This window comes from Myotis davidii, unplaced genomic scaffold (genome assembly GCF_000327345.1).
Source record: "Myotis davidii unplaced genomic scaffold, ASM32734v1 scaffold536, whole genome shotgun sequence".
Classification (NCBI taxonomy): Eukaryota; Metazoa; Chordata; class Mammalia; order Chiroptera; family Vespertilionidae; genus Myotis; species Myotis davidii.
This window is the reverse complement of record NW_006287679.1, coordinates 337,952-356,817: the sequence shown is the minus strand read 5'-3', so window position 1 is coordinate 356,817 and position 18,866 is coordinate 337,952. Positions and strand designations below refer to the sequence as shown.

The 18,866-nt window shown below is 51.1% G+C and overlaps 1 pseudogene; it reads left to right on the top strand.

Annotated features, from left to right (window-relative positions):
* Window positions 1-4,561: 4,561 nt before the first annotated feature.
* On the top strand, window positions 4,562-5,825 carry LOC102758248 (annotated as a pseudogene).
* Window positions 5,826-18,866: the final 13,041 nt, after the last annotated feature.

Sequence of the window (18,866 nt, the reverse complement as noted above, 5' to 3'; positions counted from 1 at the left end):
TTTGAGTTTATTCTTGTGTATGGTGTAAGTTGGTGGTCTAGTTTCATTTTTTGCATGTATTTGTCCAATTTTTCCAACACCATTTATTGAAGAGACTGTCCTGACTCCATTGTATTCTCTTGCCTCCCTTGCCAAATATTAATTGAGTGCAATGGCTTGGGTCGTTTTCTGGGGTCTCTATTCTATTCCATTGATCTATATGCCTGTTCTTGTGTCAGTACCAGGTGGCTTTGTAGGATAACTTGAAATCTGGTATTGTGATTCCAACAACTTCATTCTTCGTTCTCAAGACTGCTATGGTTATTCGGGGTCTTTTCTGGTTCCATATAAATTTTTGGAGAGTTCATTCTAGGTCTGTGAAATATGCCACTGGTATCTTAATGGGGATTGCATCGAATCTGTAGATTGCCTTGGGTAGTATTGACATTTTAATTATGTTTATGCTACTAATCCATGAATATGGTATATTCTTCCACTTGTTTATATGTTCTTCTATCCCTTTTTCCAACTTCCTGTAGTTTTCTGAGTACAGGTCTTTTGCCTCCTTGGTTAAGTTCATTCCTAAGTATCTTAATGTTTTTGTTGCAATGGTAAATGGGATTATTTGTTTAGTTTCTCTTTCTGAGAATTCATTATTGGTGTATAAAAAAGCCATCAATTTTTTGGGTGTTTATTTTGTATCCTGCTACATTGCCAAATTCATTTATTAAATCTAGTAGTTTTTTGGTGGATTCTTTAGGGTTTTTTATGTACAATATCATGTCATCTGTGAATAATCAGAGTTTTACTTCCCCCTTTTGAATTTGTAAGTCTTTTATTTCTTCTTCTTGTCTGATCACTGTGGCTAGGACTTCAAGTACTATCTATAATAATAAAAGGGTAATATGCTAATTAGACTGGACATCTTCTGGATGTCATTCTGGACGCCCTTCCTGATGAAGCCGGGGCATAGGGAAGCCAGCCCAGGTCCTGGGTGCCTGTGGGTGACCAGAGGAGGGAAACAGCTCGGGTCCCGGGTGCTTGCCAGTGGCCAGAGAAGGGAAGCCCAGGTGCCAGAGGGAAGCCAGTGCCAGCAGCCAGGGAAAGGAAGGCCTACTCTTGCACGAATTTTCACGCACTGGGCCTCTAGTCTATATATATAAAAGCCTAAGCGACTGACCAACTGGCTGACCAGTCGGTAACTATGACACACACTGACCACCAGTGGGCAGACACTCAATGCAGGAGCAGAAACTACAGGCATGGAAACATGGAACAGACTGATAAATCTCACAGGGAAGGGAGGGCGACAGGAATAGATTAACCAAAAATCTTATATGCATACTAGAGGTCAGATGCACAAAATTCATGCACTGGGCAGGGGGTGATGTCCCTCAGCCCAGCCTGCATTCTCTTGCAGTCCAGGACCCCTTGCTCCTTTACAGCGGGCCTGTTTGCACCTCCTTACCACTCAGCTCACTGCTCCTTAGTGCTGCCGCTGCCACGGAGGCAGGAGAGGCTCCCACCATCGCCGCTGTGCTTGCCAGCCATGAGCCTGGCTTCTGGCTGAGTGGCACACCCCCTGTGGGAGTGCACTGACCATCAGGGGGAAGCTCCTGCATTGAGCATCTGACCCTAGTGGTCAGTGCTCATTATAGCGACCAGTCATTCTGCCCATCATTCTGCCTTTCAGTTGACTTGCATATTAGGCTTTTATTATATAGGACTTTTATTATATAGGACTAGAGGCCCAGTGCACGGATTCCTGCACCGTTGGGGTCCCTTGGTCTCGCCTGTGGGAATCGGGTGGAAACTGGCTCTCTGACATCCCCTGAGGAGTCCCAGTTTGCAAGAAGACAAATCCGTGCACCGGGCCTTTAGTGTTGAATAACATTGGTGAAAGCAGACATCCCTGTCTTATTCCTGTTCTTGGGGGAAATGGTTTTAGTTTTTGCCCACTGAGTATAATGTTTGCTGTAGGTTTGTCATATTAGTATATGGCCTTTATCGTGTTGAGATATGCTCCCTTTATTCTTACTTGCTGAGAGTTTTTATCAAAAATGGTTGCTGGATTTTGTCAAATGCTTTTTCTGCATCTATTGATATGATCATGTGATTTTGTCTTTCAATTTGTTTATGTGATATATTACGTTTATTGATTTGTGAATATTGTACCAGCCTGCACTTGGTATGGTGTATGATCTTTCTATTATATTGCTGGATACGGTTTGCAAATATTTGGTTGAGGATTTTAGCATCTGTGTTCATCAGGGATATTGGCCTGTAATTCTCTTTCTTTATAGTGTCTTTATCTGGTTTTGGAATTACGATAATGCTGGCCTCATAAAAAGAACTTGAAAATGTTCCTTCCTCTTGGATTTTCTGAAGTAGTTTGAGGAGTAGAGGTGTTGGTTCTTCTTTGAATGTTTGGTAAAACTCCCCTGTGAAGCCATCCAGGCCGGGGCTTTTGTTGCTTGGCAGTTTTTTGATTACTGCTTCTATGTCATCAGTAATTACTAGGCTACTCAGGTTTTATGATTCTTCCTGATTCACTTTTGGGAGATTGTATTTTTCTAGGAATTTGTCTATTTCATCCACATTGTCTGGCTTGTTGGCATATAGTTGTTCATAGTATTTTCTTACAATCCTTTGTATTAATGTGGTATCAGTGTTTACTGCTCCACTTTCCCTGTAGTGCTATGAACTTCCCTCTCAGGATTGCAATATCCCAGAGATTTTGAGTTGTTGTGTGTTCATTTTCATTTGTTTTCAGGAAGTTTTTGATTTCTTTCTTAATCTCGTTGGTAACCCATTCATTGCTTAATAACATATTATTTAGCTTCCATGTGTTTGAATGTTTTGGGTTTTTTTTTTACTGTAATTGATTTCTAATTTCATTCCACTGTGATTTGAGAAGATGCTTGGTATGATTTCAATCTTTTTTAACTTGCAGAGACTTGTTTTGTGTCCTAACATGTGTTCTATCTTTGAGAATGACCCATATGAACTTGAGAAGAATGTATATTCTGCAGCTTTGGGGTGAAATGTTCTATAAATGTCATTTAAATCCATATGCTTCAATATGTCCTTTAGAGTCACTGTTTCCTTGGTAATTTTTTGTCTAGAAGATCTATCCAGTGAAGTCAGCAGGGTGTTACAGTCCCCTACTATGACTGTATTGTTATCTATCTCTCCCTTAAAGTCCTCTATAAGTTTTTTTAATATATTTAGGTGCTCCTATATTGGGTGCATATGTATTTACCAGGGTTATATCCTCTTGTTGGATCAGTCCCTTTAGTATTATATAGTGACCTTTGTTGTCTTTTGTGATGGCCTTCATTTTGATATTAACCCTTTGTTAGATATGAGTATTGCTACTCCAACATTTTTATCATTTCCATTTGCATGAAATATTTTTTTCCATCCCTTCACTCTCAACCTGTGTGAGATTTTTGTTGTGAGGTGGGTCTCTTGTAGACAGCATATAGTTAAGTCATGTTTTCATATCCATTCAGCTACCTTTTGATTGGAGTATTTAGTCGATTTACATTGAAGGTTATTATTGATAGTACTTATTTATTGCCATTTTAATTCTGTATGCCTAGGTTTCTCCCTACATTTCTTCTTCTCATTACAGCAGAACCTTTAGCATTTCTTATAATGCTGGCTTGGTGGTGATGAAAGCCTTCTTTTGCCTGGGAAGATCTTTATTTGACCATCTATTTTGAATGATAGCCTTCCTGAATATAGTAATCTTGGTTTCAGATTCCTGCTTTCCATCACCTTGAGTACTTCATGCCATTCCCTTTCAGTCTATAGAATTTCTGATGAGAAATCAGGTGTCAGTCTTATGGGAGTTCCTTTCTCGGTAACAGTTTGCTTTTCCCTTGCTGCCTTTAAGATTCTCTCTTTGGACTGTGGTGGCTATTACACATGGAGGTATGGAAGAGTGTGCTTGCCTCTGCAGTGTGGGCTCTTAGCAGGGATGTCGACGTCTTCAGCAGTGCCAAGGCCCAGCTGAGAGGGCAGCGGCTGAGGGCAAGCTGGCCCCGGCCCTGGCCCTGGCAGAAAAGCACCTTAAGGCGGACAAGGCAGCGTGGTGCTGTGCGGAGAGTGGAGGAATCCAGAGCCTCATGCCGCCCCCACCGCCCTTGCGCTGCTCACTGCAGGACCTGCCCGTGGAGATGCTAGTGGAGATCTTCGCCTCACTCCCTGGCACCGATCTGCCCAGCCTGGCCAGGCCTGCACTAAATTCCACCACATCCTGCACACCGACAGCATCTGGAGACGGTGCTGCCGCGAGGAGTTTGGGGTTCGTGAAAACTTGCAGAACCTGGAGATGTTCGGTATGTCTTATCAAGAAGTCTATGTGAAGCTGTTCCACCCATACAGACACATTTTGGGATGTGGCAGCTAGATAATAGCTATAGAACACTGCTGAATGTAGTGGTGGATGGCTTATGCATTACTGATGGTACATACAGACCTTCCCATAACACCCATGTGGATGGCCCAATGCAATTCAAGCCCTCGTTCAGAATTAGCCTGACAGAGAGGAAATCAGCCACGCCACGTGGAGTGCATGGGCAGCTTCTACAGCTGGTCCCACCGCCGCCACCTGCAGATTCAGAAGGACAGGTTCAGCATCCAGTGGATCAAGAGAGACCACCAAAAGGATTCAACAATGCGGCTTAGGGGAGAACGGGGGTGGGTGCTGGTGCAGGAGGACAGACATCAGTATGACTGTCTGACCTACAGCTGCCTCTACCTCCCGCCAAGCCACCCGGACGACCTCATCAGGCCAGGCCTCTTCCAAGGCAAATATGATCCCTACGGCCTAACGATTGTCATGCTAAGCTTCCATGGGAAGTATGCCAGGGTCACCAAGATCACGGGAGACTCCATCGGGACTTTAGAGAGCCACCTCATGCACCGCATCCAGCTGCCAGATGGCGAGTTCTTCTGCAACTTCAACGAGCTCTCCCGCGTGGTCCAGGAGATTGACAGCAGGTGATCCGGGAGCAGCAACAGCAGCAAGAAGACTGAGGAAAGCGAGGGCCATGCCTGGCAGAGCCCTGCCCAGCCCAGCGTCAGGGAGTCCGGGGCTGCAGCTTCGAAGTAGCAAACAGACATCAGTATGACTGTCTGACCTACAGCTGCCTCTACCTCCCGCCAAGCCACCCGGACGACCTCATCAGGCCAGGCCTCTTCCAAGGCAAATATGATCCCTACGGCCTAACGATTGTCATGCTAAGCTTCCATGGGAAGTATGCCAGGGTCACCAAGATCACGGGAGACTCCATCGGGACTTTAGAGAGCCACCTCATGCACCGCATCCAGCTGCCAGATGGCGAGTTCTTCTGCAACTTCAACGAGCTCTCCCGCGTGGTCCAGGAGATTGACAGCAGGTGATCCGGGAGCAGCAACAGCAGCAAGAAGACTGAGGAAAGCGAGGGCCATGCCTGGCAGAGCCCTGCCCAGCCCAGCGTCAGGGAGTCCGGGGCTGCAGCTTCGAAGTAGCAACCTGTTCCGTTTGTTCTGCCTGTGGGCGTGTGCTCAATACACCAGAACTACCCCGAACCTGCAGGATGTTTCTATGGCATGCACATGTTACCTTACATGGCTTCGCCTACACCAGGTGCTGCCCTGGTGTCTTTATCCTGTTCGATGAGAACCACTTCGGGTTCATCTGGCTGGAGGAGAAATACTTCTTCCGGTATGGCAGAGTCCAGGACACCTTCCAGAATGTTGGAGGCACCATCCCCGCAGGCCTTCCTGGAGATACTCAAGAACATTCAGTCTGGACCCCCTGGGAGGAGCAGCTGGCATGCACTTTGAAGATTTGACCTTCTGACCAGGTTACCCACCTTTGTTTTTTTTTTAATCCTCACCTGAGGATATTTTCCCATTGATGTTTAGAGAGAGTGGGGGAGAGAGGGAAAGACAGAAATAATCCATGTGAGAGAAACACATCAGTTGGTTGCCTCCTGCCCAAGGCCGGACCAGGGCCAGGCTGGGTAACAGCCAGCAATTGAGGTAGAAATAAACCTTATACCAATGATCTCAACTTTCCTAATGCTGCGACCCTTTAATAAAGTTCCTCATGTTGTGGTGACCCCCAATTTCCTTGTTACAAATTGAACATAATTAAACATAGTGATTAATCACACACAAAAAAAGATTCTCTCTTTGTCTTAAATTGTTGGCATTTTAATTATGATGTGTCTGAGCATTGGCCTGTTTGGGATCTTCTTGCATGGGACTCTCTGTGCCTCTTGAATTTTTGTGACTTTTTCCTTCACCAGGTTAAGGAAGTTTTCTGCCATTATTTCTTCAAACATATTCTCTACCCCTTGCTCCCTTTCTGCCTTTTCTGGCACATCTGCTATTCTAATATTGTTACATCTCATGTTGTCCCACAGCTCCCTGAAGCTGTCCTCCTGTTTTGTAATTGTTTTTTTTTTTTTTCTTTTTGGGTCTCTGATTGAGTTCTTTTTTCTATCCTGTCTTCTAATTCACTGATCTGATCTTCAGCTTCCCCTAATATTCTGTGTATTCATTCTAATGTGCTCTTTATTTGTGCTATGTCATTCTTTATTTCTTTTTTCATAGTTACTATATCTTTTCTCATGCTGTTGAGCATCTTTAGTATCATTCTGAACTCTATATCTGGTAAATTTATTATCTCCATTTCATTTATCTTTTCTTCTGGAGAATTCTCTTACTCTTTCAGTTGGGGTTGCTTCTTTGTCTCCTCATTTTGGATGCCTGTTTGGGTTTGTGACTATGTTTTAGGTAGCCCTGCTACACCTCTCAATCTCTGGTGTAGGGCAATGTCAAATGCTGTTTCTGACTAATTAGATCAGGCAAAGACTCAAAGCCTCCAGTGACCACCTCTGCTTTCAGGCTGATTGGATGTACTCTTGAATTACCCTTAGGCAATCACCCACAGGTGTGGCAAGAATTTTTCCCAACAGGGTGGGGCAATTGCTTCTGCCTGGAGGCTAATTGTTATTCTCAGTCAAGCTCACGGAAAACAACCTAGATAGCAATTGTCTGTGTGATAAAGATGACCTCAGCAGTTTGAGGGAATGACTCAGCACAGGAAACCAAAATGTTTACCTTCTGAGCTTTAACCCAAGAGACCCCAACCCTGGCTTCTGCTCCTGCAGCTCCAGTCCACTCTGCCCTCCCTCTGCTGGAACCGAAGGTGAGTGGCTACACAGGGAATTTTGTGTGTTGGCCTTTTAAGAGGGTGCCTACATTTTCAGCTGTCTCTCCCTGACAGATAGCAACTCCATTGCTTTTCACAGCCAGATGTTATATGGGTATTGCTACCTTTCTCAGTTCTGGTGCTCTCTGCTGGGCAGCCCAGCTTGGGGATTAGACCCCAGAGTTCTCAATGGCAACCCCCCACAGGTGAGATATTGTAACCAGACAATCAATGGGTCTATGCTGCCTGTCACTACTTAAGCCAATTAAGCAGAGACAGGGTTGAATCATATATGAGCATTTATTCCAATACTGCCAGCAGTATGGGAGTGCAGCAGGTCATCCACAAAAGTCTGCTCTGCAGCCCACCCTCCATAAGTCAGTTGTTCATATAGGGGAAGTCAAAAATTACATGGGGAAGTAGGGATTATAGATATGGGGAAGGAGGGATTACTGGCATGGGGAAGTAGGCAATGAAGGCTGGGGTGGAACTCCATTGTTTGGGCAACGTGGTTGTTAATCTTTCCATAGCAGTTCTTGAATGAGAATGGACCACATTCCAAGATTGATTCCCAGGTCCAAGGTTGACTCCCAGGTCCCAGGGCATGCAACTTCCAGCCAAGTTAAAGTGTCCTTTCTTTAATCAGAACAAGGAAATCATGGTTAACAGACATGATTAATATTTCTTTTAATCATAATTAGTCCCCAATATTCTATTTTTGCCCCTAACAATATTTTTCCAGAACTTCAGCTGCTGTCTGTGGGAGTCTGGCCAGCCTTTTCATGCCTCCACCCCTCCTACCAATCTCTATGCAGTCTCCACTTTTCGTCCTCAGTTATCAGGGTTCTCTCAGGTGAGTCTTCAGTTTATTACTCAGGAAGTTTTTCTGTATTTTAGTTGTAATTCCAGTTTGGTCCTGAGGCATGTCTGTGCAGCATTCCACTTACTCCACTGCCCGCCACCATTTTTAATTTCCCACCATTCCCTTATTAATTTTTTCTCTGGAAGATCTATCCATTGATGTCAATGGAATGTTAAAATCCTCTACTATGATTGCATTACTGTCACTCTCCCTTTATGTCCATCAAGATTTGCTTTACATATTTCGGTGCTCCTCTGTTGAGCACATGAATGTTTATGAGGGTTATGTTCTCTCGTTGAATTGCTCCCTTTATCACTATGTAGTGTCCTTTTTTTGTGTTACTATAGCTTTTGTTTTAAAGTCTATTTTGTCAGATATAAGTATTACTACTCCAGCTTTTAAAAAAAATTTCCATTTGCATGAAAAATCTTCTTCATCCTTTTACTTTTAGTCTGTGTGTATCTTTTGTTCTCCAGTTGGTCTCTTGTCAACAGAAAAAATATGGGTCTTATTTTCTTATCCATTCAGCTACCCTATGTGTGTTGATCAGAGGATTTAAGCCACTTATATTAAAGTGATTATTGATAAGTATTTATTGCTATGTTATTCTTTTTTTTTTTAATATATTTTTATTGATTTTTTACAGAGAGGAAGGGAGAGAAATAGAGAGTTAGAAACATCGATGAGAGAGAGACATCGATCAGCTGCCTCCTGCACATCTCCCATTGGGGATGTGCCCGCAACCCAGGTACATGCCCTTGACCGGAATCGAACCTGGGACCTTTCAGTCCGCAGGCCGACGCTCTATCCACTGAGCCAAACGGGTTTTGGCTGCTATGTTATTCTTTTAACTAAGTTCCCCTATAGTTGTTTTTCTCCTCCTCCTCATTCTTCTCCTCCTTCACTTCTTTCTCCTCCTTCTTCTTCTTGAAGGCCCTTTAACATATCTTGTAGTACTGGTTTGATGGTACCAAACTCCTTTAGCTTTTTCTTGTCTGGGAAGCTCTTTATTTCTCCTTCAATTTTAAATGATAGCCTTGCTGGGTAAAGTAGTCTTGGTTGCAGGTCCTGGCTTTTCATCATTTTCAATATTTCATGTCAAACTACTTTAAAACAAAAAACATGGTTGAGCATTTTATTTCAATCGATATCAAATAATTTTCAACCCTTTAGATCTTTAGATATCCACCTGAGTTTTGGCTCAGATGTTCTAGATTCTTTGCAAGAACCAGCCAGCTCAGAGGTGTTCCTAGCAGGGCAACACCTGGCTGGGACTTTGGGGTTCTTCTCCCTACCTGGCAGGTAGGGGTTCCTACTTCTGGCTTGTTAGTGAATTCAATAGTGGAGTGCAGATCTTCAACTTCCAGTGAACCTCACTGCTCCCTTCCCAATGACCTATGTCCAGAGGGGAAAAATAATTAGTTATCAAAACAAGTGCTTCAGAAATGTGATAACTGTCAAGCCCCAGTCTTGCAGCTAGAAGGCATCCTGACATTTATAATAGTTCCACAGCCCCCTTTCAGTGTTCATGATGCATTATCAATCTGGTTTTCTAAGGTATAGTTGGTGGCTCAAAGAACCCTTAGGCTTCCCTTCTGGCTACAGACTCCATGTGCCCTGGCATTTATGACTAACTCACTTTTTGTCATCTGTCTGGCAGAAGTGGCATTGCACACAGTGTCCCATGCTAACAAAGTCATGACCCTGGCTCCCACACACCCAACCACCAATCCACTTTTATTCATCCACCCACCAACTCACACACCTGTTTCTCCCTCTTTCACCCATCTGCACACCAACCTAGCTACCCACCCACCCATTCATTCATCCATCCACCTATCTACTCACCATCCATCCACCCATCCATCTACCCCATCTATCCATCCACCCTTCTATGTACCCATCCATCCACCCACCCATTCATCCACCCATCCTTTCAGACCCAAGGGCATCCATCCTGTCATCTATTTACCCATTCATCTATCTATGCACCAACCTACATATCCACCCATTTCACCATTTAACCATCTATCCATCCAACCTATCAACCCAATCCGTTCCATCCATCAGTCAACCCATCCATTCATCTAGCTAGGCAATAAACACTTAATGAGCACCTATTAGCCATTCATGTATTTATTAATTTACTCAGCAAGCATTTTTTAGTAGCTACTGTTAATTCATCCAGCCAGCCAACCAACATGTATAGAGAACTTAATATCTCATTCATTTATTCAGGAATGAGCACCTAGTATTTATGCATTTCCTTAATAATGACCAGACAGCAACCATTCATTCATTCAACAAACATTTGAGTAATCATTACTAGTCATCATCCAGCAAGCTAGCATTACTAATGTCAGACCCTGTTCTAGGCGATTGGGATACTGTGATGATTAGGATAAGTCTATACCTTTAAGCAAGAAGTCCAAGCAAGAAGATAGACCTGCAGCAGATGACTGCTCTGCAAGGGTCCAGTGCCTTGACAGACATCAGGGAGTGCAGGGTTTCCAAGAAGGTGGACACAGTCGCTCTGGAAGCTTTAGAAAAGGCTTCCTGAGGACGTGGGTGAGTTTGAAACTCAGACCTCCTTACCCCCAGTGCTGTGGCCTAAGCCCGGGATGTAGTTGTGACTTGCCATCCGAACGTCAGGTTTTTCACTTTAGAATCGAGATGATAACAGTGCTTACTGTGTGGAATTGTGAAGAGGGAGGCATGTGTGCTGACTGATCAATAAGTGGCTGCTCTTACTACTTACACTAGAAGTGGGAAGGCGGGCACCCCAGGCAGCAAGACCCAGAGCCAAGACCCAGGGGCCAGAAAGTCTTGTGGAAAGCAGGGCCAGCGCATTGGAGGTTGCTACCAGAAGTGTGAGGGAGGACAAGGAACAGGGAGGAGGCTGGGCAAATCCGGGCCCTAGTGTCTAGGACAGAGGTTCTTGAAGTTTGTTTCCCTGGCCTGGCCGGTTTGGCTAAGTGGATAGAGTATTGACCCTCGGACTGAAGGGTCCCAGGTCCAATTCCGGTCAAGAGCACGTACCTCAGTTGCAGGCTCGATCCCCAGCCCTGATCTGGCTCGTGCGGGAGGCAACCACATCGATGTTTCTCTCTCTCTCTGTCTCCCCCTTCCATTCCACTCTCTCTAAAAATCAATGGGAAAATATCCTTGGGTGAGGATTAACAAAAAAAACAAAAATACAGTTTATTTCCCTGAGTGCAGCATCTGCACCACGTGGAAATCAGCTAGATATGCACATTCTAGGCCCCAGCCTAGACCTGCTGGATAAGAAACTCGAGGGCCAGGCACAAGCCTCCCGGTGTCTGTGATGCACTCAGGGTCGGGTCTGGAGACAGGCCTGGGATAGGCGTTACCCAGCCCTGCACCGCGGGGAGGAGGGCGCAGAGGAGCCTGCAAGGCTTCCCTAGGGGGTGCTGTCCGCGGACTTGCTTTCCTTATCAAATAATAAAGTACCTTTAGATGCAAGCTGTTGAAGATAGGATCGCGGGGCAGAGCATGTCAGCGAGAGGAAACCCATCTCTCCCGCTGACAAAGCAAATCCCTGCCATCCCGGTGGGAGGGTTGAAGCAGGGGCCTGAGTGAGGAAGGCCTCGCCTTGGTCCCCTTTCTCCTGAAAGCAAGGAGTAGCTTCTGGCTCAGACCCCAGGGCACCAAGCCATGGATCTGCCCGCGTGTGTACCTCCCAGCCCACCCCGCCTGGCACTGTGAGGTGCCACAGGAAGCATGTGCCTTTGCAGGCGCCCACTGTGTTGGCGGCTGCCTGGCAGCGGCCTCTCAACGACTCTCATTTCCTAGGAAACGAGTCCCACGTGTGCCGCTGCTCAGCCTCCGCATTTGGAGCTGGCATGCGGCGCTGGGAGCTATTTTTAGCCTTTCCTTGCCCTGTGTTGCAGGAAGAATGATTTGATGAAAATACTAAACTCATTAAAAGCCTGGGGGTGGGGGAGGGCGGGTGGGCTGCCAGAGCAGGCAGCAGCCAAGCTGGGCTGCAGCACAGAGGTCCTGCCGCGGAGACCGCGCCTCCTTGGCGCTGTGGGCTGTGGGCGGTGGGCGCAGGGAGAAGCCAGCACCCACGCTGGTGCTGCTGGTGTGCGCTGGGCCTGCATCATTTTATTCCTGCCTCGTTACACTCCCGAGCACTGGAACATCTGGTAGATAAGGAAACTGAGGCTCAGGGGCTTAGAGAAGTTGCTCAAGGTCATTAGCTTGGAAGCTGGTGAAGGGACCCAGTGCTGCCGCCTGGAGCTGCTCCAGGGATAACGGCGCTCAGCTGGTTGTTGGGAAACAAGGCTCAGGGGAACCTTTGACCCTCCCCTCTCCTGCCCAGGAGATGCAGACAGAGAACCTGCTTCAGGATGGAGCCTGGCTTATGCCCTCACCTTCCCCCAGCGCCATGGGAGACCTGGCCTGTGGGGCTGTGAGCCGCCTGTCAAGGCCTCCTGCCCTGCGCCCCCTCCTCCTCGCCCCCTGTGGCTGCCCCTCTCACACTGAAATCTAAGTACCACCCCCTTCTCCTGGTGCAAACGCCTTCCAGCCTCAGGGCTGCCTCGCGGTCTCTGGGATTTCCGTGGGTTTCCCGTGTCCGTGTTATTCCCACGCGTGTATTAAACTTCCACGTCCTCCTGGGAGTCTGTTTCTGTTCACTTGGCTGCTAGTCCAGCCAGAAGAGCTGAGACGGCGGGAGGGGAGGTGCAGGACTTTCTAGCCTCCACACTGAAAATCCCGGCCACCTCCCCATCTGCAGAGAGAGCCGTGCTGTGCCCACCGGCTGCTTCAAGCAGGAGGACGGTGACTGGTCACAGGGCTGCCCCGGAAGGCCCAACGCTGTTTCATGCTCCTCCATCTCCATGTGGAGACTCAGTCCTGGTTGAGCAGACCCTTGCGTTTCGGTTTTGCACTGGATCCAGCAAATGGCGTCGCTGGTCCTGCGGGAGAAGCTCTCGCCCTCTCAGCAGTCTCCTCGGATTTGCATTTTCCTTGTGTCCTTGTCAATGTGCTTCCTTCTTCCTGCTCAGAATGAAGGAGGACTTTCTTTTTGTTGTGTTTGCGGCGAAGGTCCAGCTGCTGGAGTCTCTCGCCCAGACTGGGTCCTGATCCCAGCTCTGATGAGCTCTCAGCCGGGCCTCTGCCTCCCGGGGCCTCGGGGTCCTCACCGAGAGGAGGGCCACAGGGCGGCTGCTGCCTCCCGCTTGCCGCGCGGTGAGAAGCCATGCTTGTGGCCAGGACCCGGCGCGGTTCCTGGCTCAGGCAGCTGCTACTGTTGGGAGTGGAGACGGCACAGGCCTGTGGTCTGCCCACTGCCTGCGGCTTCCGACCTCTGCAGCCTCCCCGCATCCTGCCTGGGTCTCCTGGGGTGTCCTCAGCTGTGTCCCCAACGCTAAGATGGCTGACTGGCCCCCCCTCCCTCTGGGCCAATGGCCTGAGGCTCCCAGGACCCTCCCGGGCTCAATCCCTCCCGGAGCTCCCGGGAGCCTGGCCCAGGCTAACATGAGGAGGCACGTCCGTCGCTCCCTGGGTCACGGTCACGGCACATTGCCCGGGCGGGAGCGAGGAAGCAGGCCGCTCCAGGGGCAGAGGACGGCGCCGGGAGGAGGGGCTGTCAGGGCAGGACCAGGCAGTGACCCCGTCAGGGTTGGGCCCCGCCCGAAGGCACAGGCAGGTGAGGGCAGGCCCCCCACGAGCACGCCCGCAGCTGTACAGACTCAGAGCCAGGCCCAGCCACAGGCCGCGTGGAGGCCCACAGCCAGTGCCCCCCATTGCCTGACCCCCAGGAGAGAACCTGCGCCCTGGCCTTCAGCCAAGGGTGTCCCCAAGCCCACGCCAGCCCCTCCTCCCGGCCTGCAGCCCCGCCCGCCCAACCTGGGAGCCAGCCAGGCGCCACAGTTTGGGGAGAAGAAGCTGGAAGAGGTGCCAGCGGGAGGAGGGCTCATCCAGACAGAGCCCCATCATTCTGAGGGAGCAATGTGTCCCCCAGCGCAGGGGCAGGTCGCGGACCCAGGGAGACAGCAAATAGGATCATATTTTCTTTGGAGAACATCCAGAATCGGGCCCGCGGAGCCCAAACTGAATCCCTGCTGTTTGGCCTCCAACGGCTGCAGAGGTGGGTGCGTTAGGCCACAGCCTGTCCTGGGAGCCCCGACTCAGTCCTGGGAGCCCCGGTCCATCTTGGGAACCTTGGTCCGTCCTGGGAACCCCAACTCAGTCCTGGGAGCCCCAACTCAGTCCTGGGAGCCCCGGCTCAGTCCTGGGAGCCCCAACTCAGTCCTGGGAGCCCCGGCTCAGTCCTGGGAGCCCCAACTCAGTCCTGGGAGCCCCGGCTCAGTCCTGGGAGCCCCAACTCAGTCCTGGGAGCAGTCCTGGGAGCCCCAGTCCATCTTGGGAACCCCAACTCAGTCCTGGGAGCCCCGGCTCAGTCCTGGGAGCCCCAACTCAGTCCTGGGAGCCCCATCTCAGTCCTGGGAGCCCCAATTCAGTCCTGGGAGCTTCAACTCAGTCCTGGGAGCCCCAACTCAGTTCTGGGAGCCCCAACTCAGTCCCGGGAGCCCCGACTCAGTCCTGGAAGCCCTAATGCAGTCCTGGGAGCCCCAGTCCATCTTGGGAGCCCCAACTCAGTCCTGGGAGCCCCATCTCAGTCCTGGGAGCCCCAGCTCAGTCCTGGGAGCCCCGGCTCAGTCCTGGGAGCCCCGGTCCATCTTGGGAACCCCGGTTTGTCCTGGGAGCCCCTGTCCGTCCTGGGAACCCTGGTCCATCCTGGAAGCCTCGGCATGGAGGGCCGGCGGTCAAACACCGGGCTTCCTCGGGCCTCATGGGAGACAGCTGTTCAAACCCTCAGGGAGGATGTGTGTCCATTAACTTCTACAGAGAGTGGAAGGGAGGGACCGTGGCTCGCCTCCCATCAGAGGGGCGTCCATCCTCTGTTGCCAGTGAAGTGGCGACTGGAGAAGAGACTTCCACCACAAGGAGGGGCTTCCTGCGCAGGCAGATCCTCCTGTGAACTGAGGGGACGGTGCACCCTCGGCCGGGAGGGTGGGCAGGCTCTCCAGCGCCACCCACCTCTTCTTGGCTCAGGCACAGGGCAAGAACCATCCAAACTGCCCAACCCACATTCCTCACTCTTCCCAGCCGCGCCTGGGCCCCCTCCCGGTCAATTCTGTGGGTGCCCTGTCCTTCTGTCTCGTTGGGAGGACTGGTCTCCTCTGTCCGGTCCCGCTTCCACTTCCCGTTTGTATGGATTGTTTAGTTCCCTGTTGCTTCCTTCCTCATGTTAATGGCCGCTGCCTTCGCTGGCGCTCTCCCCTGAATCCCAGCAGCCTTGTGGCTTTAGTGGGAATGACACCAGGTGACTTCCAAGGCTGGTCCGAACCCGCAGGCCCCTTCCACCCAGGTCTCTGGGGACCTGGTTCCTGGAACCGACCGCCGTGCTCGGAGGAAGCCCACGCGCCAGGGGAAGACTCACAGGAGGAGCCGGCGCTTGGGCCCAGGCCTGGCCGCTCCTGCCAGCGCCAGTGCCTACAGGAGGCCGGGATGGCGTGCGGCTCGCCCTCCAGCTCCAGCCCCACTTTTGTCGTGTGAAACTGAGGACATCTCCCTACTGACCTCTGTCCAACTGCAGATTCAGGGACAAAACCTACGATGGTTATTGTTCGTCACCACTGAGCTGGCGGGGCTTTGCTTGCAGCATAGACCTGTTAGGGGACAGGGACCTGGCCTGGGCGGTCTTCCCGGGGCTGGCACGTAGGGTGTGGGTTCTTGACTTCGTGCAGGAAAGATTTCACGAGCCCAGGTGACTATGAGGGAACGTGCATTAAAGCCGGAGACATAAAACAAGAAAGGGCTTAGCATAGAAGAAGCCACAGGAGAGCCCAGTGGGCCGCCCTAGCTCTCGGGGAGGTCGAGAAAGGCCTGGGGGCAGGATGGGGGCCAGCCTGAAACGAGCTGCTGCTGCCCATTGCTGCCCTGGTGCAAGTCTCCTGGGTCCCTGAGGGTTTAGGAAATGTCTGCCCGTGGGGGAAGGCGGGGAGGGGACTGGTGGGGGCTGCTCCCTGAGGGAGGGCAGACTCTGGGTGCTTTGACTGGAGTCTCTCTCTCTTTTTTTTTTTCTCTCTCTCTCTCGCTCTCTCTCTCTCTTTCTCTCTCTCTCTCTCTCCCCTAAGGGAGGCCTCAAGGGAGGTTCCAGCAGAACATGCCTCAGTGCCCAGGTGGGCTCCTCCAGGGCGCGGTCTCCACCGATGGTCAGTGTCACGCAGGGGGTCGTCAGTCCCCGCAGCTGGTCCTGGTGCTGTCCACCTGGTTCTGCTGCTTATCTGGGTCTACAGCTGAAATACAACTGAGGCCCAGATGTTATTTCTAGGAGGGGGCCTCTGGACCTGCTGTTGAACTATCTGTCAGCTTGTTCAGCTCTCTCTCTCAGCTTACCTATTCCACTTGCCCTGGCTTACTGGCCTGTCTCAGACTGATTCAGAGAGGTTAAGGGACTTGCCCAAGGTCACACAGCTGGTGAGTAGAATTCAGCTTCAAATCAAAGCCCCCAGCATCCTGGGGCAATTAATTCTTCTTGTCACAATTCTCATTGAACAGATGAGGAAAACAGGGCGCAGAAAGGTGAAGTAACACACTCAAGGTCAGAGAGCAGTGTGATGGCTTGAATTGTGTTTCCCCAAAAAGACATGTTGAAGCCACAGCCCCTGAGTCCTCAGAATCTGACCCCATTTGGAAATGGGGTTCTTACACATGTAGTCGAGGTCATGAGGGTCGACCCTAATGCAATATGCCAGGTGTCCTTACAAGAGGGGGAAGTCTCACACGGATATCACACAAAGAAGATCATGCCAGCAAAGGCACAGGGAGAATGCCAGCTGCCAGCCAAGGAGCCGAGGCTTCGCGTGCTGGGAAGAGGCCTGGAGCCATTCCTTCTCACAACTCTCAGAAAGAACCAACTCTGCTGACGCGCTGGTTTCAGACTTCAACAATAAGTTCCAATTGTTTGAATCCTAGAAAACCTAACACAGCTAGGAAGTAGGACTCTAACCCCAGTATGGCTGATCCTAACAGTTATGCTCTACTGCCTCTCCCCTGAGGCATTCTAGGAAGGCTTCCTGGAGGAAGTGGCATCCAAGTCCTAAAGGATGCAGAAGAGTTAACCAAGAGGTGATGGGAGAAGAGTATTCTCTATAGGGGCAGGTTGGGTGGCCAGGACGCCTGCTCTGAGGACCTAGGACTAAAGAAGTTCAAGGGGCTGGAAGAGCTGCCTGTGGCAAAGGCAGGGGCAGGAGCAAGGCCTGGAGGCCAGACAAAGCCAGGCTTTGTTAACCTGGCAGGCAGGGCCTGTGGATATTCTCCGAGGGTAGTGGGGAGCCATCTGCCTTGTCTTCCAGGCTTGTCACCCAGCAGGGTTCTTGGAGGAGCCTTTACACGCTCTGGCCTGCTCTCATGGGAGCCAGGACATGTGGGAAACGTGGTGCTCAGCAGGGAGCCCCCTCTGTTGGGAATGAAGGGCTCTGCGCCCACTCCCACCCCGAGCCCCCAGAAGGCCTTCTCACTGCCCAGTGTGAATCCACGTCTAGAAAGGCCACCGCAGAGCTGCTGGGCAGCTGGCAGGGCCCTGACCGAGCTGTCCGTGCTCACTGTGCCCGGGAAGGGCCGTGACCGACGCCGCCCCGCGTGGAGCTGGGGTCTGTGAGGAACTGCGGTTGAGGCACCTGTAACCTAGAGCAAGGCCTCCACCTCCCCCAGAAAAATAGCTCCCATGTGTCTCCCAGAGCCCCTCCTCCACTCCCTTCAGGCTCTGATTCCTCAGCCAAACCCGAGCTGTTGAAGTCACTGTCTCTCGCCCAGTCTCCCGAGTGTCTCCTGGCTCCAGCAACACCCATCCAGCCCCCATCAGATGGACAGACAGCTCAGGGAGTCCCTCCGGGAGCCGAAGCTGGCAGACTGCACCCGGGCAGCTGCAGCAGACAGCACAGCCCACGTCTCCCCAAGGCCCTGCAGGTCACCTTCGAAGCCCAGGACTATCTGAGTGGAGGCTGCCATGAGAGGAGCCTGCTGACGGGGCCCCCACCCCAGGACCTGGGTGTGATGTGCAGAGTGGGGACTGGGAGTGCAGGGAAGGCGGGCAGAGGGATGTGTAACAGGCCATGGTGTTGTGTCCTTGCTGCTGGGGAGGACTCAGGAGGAGACCCTTTGTGGCTCGTGCACACAGGGCCTGGCGGGCCGTCCTCGCAGCTGCAGGGCTCGAGGCCATCTTCCTTCGGCAGCTGTGCCAGCTGCCTCAAACCTAGAGGATCAGGCTGGGTGCCCAGAGGAGAGAAAGAATGGTCCCAGGGAAGACGATGGAGCCTGAAATTGCTAGGGCACCCTCGGGGAGGTGGCCTGGCCTGGGGGGAGGTGGTCATTTCTTCCGGGGAACGTGGAGATTTAAAGGGCCCTGGAAAGCAATCCATCCTCCTTAGGCTGGAGGAGGTGGCCAGGCCTGGGGGGGAGGTGGTCAGGCCTGGGGGGAGGTGACCAGGCCTGGGGGGAGGTGGCCAGGCCTGGAGGGAGGTGGTCAGGCCTGGGGGGAGGTGGTCAGGCCTGGGGGGAGGTGGCCAGTGGTGAGGACCATGTGTCTCACTGTGGAGCCCATCTGACACCAGCCCAGACCCCGGTATGCAGGCTGCAGCCTGGAGCTGGGTCAGGCTTTCGCAAAGACTGTACAGACACGGCCACTCCTACAACCCTGAGCTCCCAGAGTCACCGGAGGAGGAAGGAACAGGAGAGAGGGAGGGAGGACAGGCAGACAGACTAAAAGAGACAGGA